Genomic DNA, 4,994 nt, shown 5'->3' on the forward strand with positions numbered 1-4,994 from the left:
ACTTAATCATTGTGGTGATATTATATTACAACGTGATAGGAAATTATTTTTATATAAATATTTCTATAATTTTATAGAAAGTATATTATATAAGTTAATTTTCTTTATAATTTTATAATTACATTAGAATAATGGGTATTCGAGTTTATTAAAATTTTAAAATACATTAGAATAATGGGTATTGTATTGTAGTTTATTAGCATAGAATTTTAAAAAATTAATTTCCGTCTTTAACATTTCCCCAAAATCCCTCCACTTCCCTCTAAAAATTTCCCATTTTAAACCTAAGCCCGCCTTTAGTTCACAATTCCCCCAAATTCACTACTTTCACCCTTTGTTTCTATCTCTATTGTCTCTCAATCTCTCCCTCTGAATCAGTTATGGATAATCTCACTCCTTTATACCCTGTGTAACTAGCGACCATCAAAACCACGGGTGACCTTCGTCCTTAATAACCACCGGCAAAATTGTATCCTCCATGTTCTCGACAACCATGGAACGCCCTCGTTCCCGTGCTGCCGTGCATCATCTTTGATTGTGAGTTACTATTTCAATTTTATGTATTTACATTATTACTACCCTTACTTAAATTGCCCTAATCTTGAGTTTAAGAAAAAAAACCTGGAAAAAAAACCTGAAGCAGTGGAGGTTTAGATTGGGCGAGATCTGGTGGTTTCCCTATGGAGTCGTATAGACAAACTAATCTCTAGTCAGGTATGGCTCCAATTTATTCTAACTTCTTTTTTAGTATTTTTGTATCGTGTCTTGTATTATTCATCTGAATTTTATAGATAGGGTAGATTATGTTGTTACGGTTTATAAGTTATTAAAGGGTTAGGTTTTTTTTTGTAGTTTAGTTTCTGAAAAAAATAAGCTTTGATTATGTGATTAAATTTAGTTGATTTTAGAAATTCATTAACCTAATTTGTTGGTTCTGCTCATTTATGCATTTGCCATTCACTATGGCTACTAAAACATCATTTTTGAGGATGTAAATTGATGGCATCATGTTATTCATGAATTTTGGATTTATCTTTTTTCGCTTCTTTTTCAGCCATAGTTTTTTATAGTAGAAAGAGTTCACAGTTCACATATTGAATTCTACATAGTGCTTGGTACTGTGATTTATTTTCTTGTCGTTTTCATGTAGATTCTAATAAAAGAGAATGCAATATGTATTGTCTATACTGTTGTGGTAACACTCTCTGTTCTTACTGTTTGTAATAACATTGTCTATTTTTGTCTTCAATTTTGTTTGGATATTAATGTTTGAATTTGTTTCAGCGACGTTGGATTTATGCTAGGAACTTTGGGTCAAGCAGCCTTTGAGTTATCTGTAGCTTTCTGGGTTTGTTGGTGTGTTTCTGGGAGGATGAGTGCAGCTTGTAGGTATGTTTGGTTTGCTTAGTTGGCCTTGTTTTTTGTACTGTACTATTTCAGCTTCCAGCTGATTTCTTTTTATTCATTTAAATCTTATTAAACTACATAAAAACCTCCTATACCGCTTTATAAAATGCTACAATATTAAAAAAAAAATGAGTTTTTATTTTTAGCTATGATATTAAAAATAAAGAAAAAATGTGCTTGCTCACCTGTTTCAGTGTATTGAACCTTTGCTGAACAACCTGAGCTGTCTTTTGTGTTTCCATGTTTGTATAGGGTGGCTTTCATGTGTGGAAGAGAACCCAACTTTGAGCACATTTTGACATCTATCGAAAATTTTCAATGCTTTTAGAAATGATTTTCCTTATTGTAAAATGGGTTGTTTTTGTTACATTACATTACAGTGAGCGCGTGAGCGCAGCCGCAGCGGCGTGACGAGCACAGGTTTGACTTTGAATTTTGAAGGTACTAGGTTTGACTTCTAATAGTGGTATTTTTCTATCGTGTGAGGCACTTTAAACTTTTAAGGGAGAAAATAGGGTGTTAAAACTGGCCAAACGACCGGGACGAAAATGGCGTTTTACTCTTTTTAATGTATATACTATTTCGTGTATTTTAATTAATGTGATACCTTTAAATTAAATTAGGAAGCTCGCGGTAATCCAGAAATCCCAGAATCGGATATAGTTCAATCGTGCAGAAAGGTTAGTCAATATTTTCACGCGTCCTTCTAATCTGTGTTCGTTACAGACTTACAGTTGAATATCATGCCTACATGTTCGTTATGCAGTTATTAAATGAAAGACAGAGCGTTAACGTGTGGCGGTATCTTGAAGCAATTGATAAGAGACCTGATATTACCGAGGGTTTAAAAAAGTTAAAATGCCGAACGCTTATATTTGTTGGTGACAGCTCATCGTTCCATTCAGAAGCTCTACACATGACTGGAAAATTGGACAGACGGTATAGTGCATTAGTTGAGGTAATGTTTATTACTGTTTCTATAGTCAAATGTACTTTTGTTTTGACTTTGATAGTCAAATCTGCATTTTTTTTATCTAAAAATTTGACGCTGACTTGTTAGATTCAGTGATAGAGATTAATAACCCTATTAATAACATACAAGAAGTTCTTTGACAATAGAAACCGCATTGAAAATGCAACATAAATTGTTTTGAATTTGAATTTTGAAGGTACCAGGTTTGACTTCTAATAGTGGTATTTTTCTATCATGTGAGCGCAGCCGCAGCGGTGCAGCGAGCGCAACTGGCGAGCGCAGCGGCAGGTTAATAAAAAAACTAAAAAGTTCCACCTGTAAGTTTAATATACCTTGTACTTCACTTGTTTCTAAAAATCGCAACATTCACTTTACGCATGGTTGATAAAAAATAAAAAAAATGATTGGGTGTATTTGGTTGCAGGACAAAGCTTTGGCTGCACTTGCAATTGAGGACAAGAAAAGGCAATATAACATCGGCGCAGCGAGCGCAGCCGCAACGTCGCAGTGAGCGCATCTGCAACGCCGCAGCTAGCGCAACCCCAGCGAATGCAGCCGCATCAGAGCAGCAACCACACCCCAGCCAGTCATGCGCAACGCCGCAGCGAGCGCAGCCACAAGGTGACAGCAGTGATGATGTTACTGGTGGTAGCAGACGGTGACAACAGGATGTTCTAGGGTTCCGGTGACGTCAGGAGCTTCTAGGGTTTTGGCAGAAGTAGAACCTAACTCCGGTGAGTGAAACAAATGCAATCTCCCTTCAGATCAGAGATTTCTATACCTCGGGTTTGATTCCTATAACCTAACCTAGGTTTTCGATCAAATTCTGGTAAGTAAAATAGCAGCAGATCGGTGCTTAATGTTCTAACTCCATTTTATGATTTGAACCTATGTCATCTAAAGCTTCAAGTGTGAGTCTTCATGTATAATGTCTTATTAATGTTGTTTTTTAATTAAATTAGGTCACGAGTTGAAATGAGTTGTGTCTCTGTAGAATCATTCCACATAACTACAGGCTCTGAGTTGATTTTGGCTCCAAAGACCTATGGTTGGACACTTATTGGTGATATATAATATTTAAAAAATAAACTTTCATGATATTTTTAGGGCTGGTTGAATAAATACAAGTCTAGCTCAAAGTCTGGACATCGTAGTTTGGTCTGCCAGACTAGCCAGGTTTGGCGGTTTAAAGGTTTGATTTTTGTGGTGTCGCTAATTTAAATATCGTTAATAACCTGTTATAGATTCGTTTTTTTGTTCCAGGTGTTGCTGGAGAAGAAAGATGCAAATGGGGAAAATATGTGTACTGAATCATCAACAACATTTGTACATATTGGCATTCCATTATGGCTTGTGGTCTTAAAAAGGGTCATCTAGATGCTGCTTTTAGAGTTCATGAGTATTCTTACAAGTATGTTGAATAAATTTGACGCTCTTCTACTTCTCAACTCTGTTATAATTGATAGACATTACTATTTTTGTTTTACTATTAACCTAGTTTCATTTTCTTGACCAAGCAGATGTAGGCCAAAGGGCCATTGGTCCATTTTATAAAGCTCAGATGAGCACTGGTGAAGCAATTGTTGTTAAAGTCCTTGCAACTGATTCCAAACAAGGCGACAAAGAGTTCCAAACAGAGGTAGTAATGAATCATTCTCACATCCACCTCATGATTGTATGCTTAAGATTGATACTATTCTATTTAATTGACGAAAATTTTATGGGTCGATTTGGTTGAATGCAGTTATTTATGATTTTGATGAGGATGTTATTATCTGTGATCGTGAAACGGAGATGATTGTTCCCATTCATGAAAAGATGTTTGACTTTGATAAAGTCAACAAGATCCAAGAGCTTCTTTCAGTAATCTCAAAGAGAATCAAGAAAAGATAATCAAATTAGATATTGAAGCAAAAAAAGAAAGGTATATGATGGAAAATTGGTATTTTTTGTTTTTTATTTATTTTTTAAATAGTTAATGTGTATATGAATAGTTGCTTGAATTAACATATTTAAAACAGAAAGGTATTGGTGCATCCGTCGCACGGCCCAATCCATTCATCTCGGTATGTATTTGTTAAACTTGTGATACAAATAATTTTAATATCATGGAACTTAATGCTTATACATGGATGGTTTATTTGTAGGTAGTCTATGAGGATGCATGATGACTCAAGATTTTATGCTTCTTATTTCTTTAATTGCTTTTAATTTCTTTGTTAAATGTTAAGACTTTATGTTAAAGAATGTTATAACTTATTTATGGTTAGTGTTTTTGTTATGAACATGCTTATTTGAAATATAATGAAGTTTTATTTCTTTCATTAGTTGATGTTATACAATAACAATTAGGATGTTATATGTTGATGGTGTGTTAATAAAATTGGTTTTATAATCTTATTTGTGATATTAGGATCATTTTCTTGATATTAAAGTAGCTATAACGTTACATCATAAAGGTCCTATAAATTAATTTTTAAGGACGCTTGTATGTGTATTAAAAGATTAAAAGTAGTTAATCACATGTTAGAACATTGTAAAAGCGTTCTAATATGTTCTTTTTAGGACGGTATTTAAGTTGTCTATAGACATATTATGCGACCATAAAATTGGT

General features: G+C 34.1%; 1 long non-coding RNA gene across 5 annotated transcripts; it reads left to right on the plus strand.

The window, feature by feature from the left end:
- The first annotated feature begins 261 nt into the window (after nt 1-261).
- On the plus strand, nt 262-4,653 carry LOC110894012. 5 transcript variants are annotated; one of them, XR_004874421.1, is made up of 13 exons: nt 262-714; nt 1,151-1,195; nt 1,285-1,389; nt 1,788-1,848; nt 2,031-2,087; nt 2,174-2,365; nt 2,627-2,697; nt 2,805-3,209; nt 3,644-3,791; nt 3,901-4,019; nt 4,125-4,304; nt 4,402-4,446; nt 4,528-4,653. It is a non-coding gene; the product is annotated as an uncharacterized LOC110894012 (long non-coding RNA). The 5 variants fall into 5 exon arrangements; XR_004874420.1 differs by lacking the exon at nt 1,151-1,195 and adding an exon at nt 3,488-3,556 and having other exon boundaries at nt 2,805-3,114; XR_004874423.1 differs by lacking the exon at nt 1,151-1,195 and having other exon boundaries at nt 262-537; nt 613-714.
- Nucleotides 4,654-4,994: the final 341 nt, after the last annotated feature.

Source organism: Helianthus annuus, chromosome 12, assembly GCF_002127325.2.
Source record: "Helianthus annuus cultivar XRQ/B chromosome 12, HanXRQr2.0-SUNRISE, whole genome shotgun sequence".
In the NCBI taxonomy this organism is placed as follows: Eukaryota; Viridiplantae; Streptophyta; class Magnoliopsida; order Asterales; family Asteraceae; genus Helianthus; species Helianthus annuus.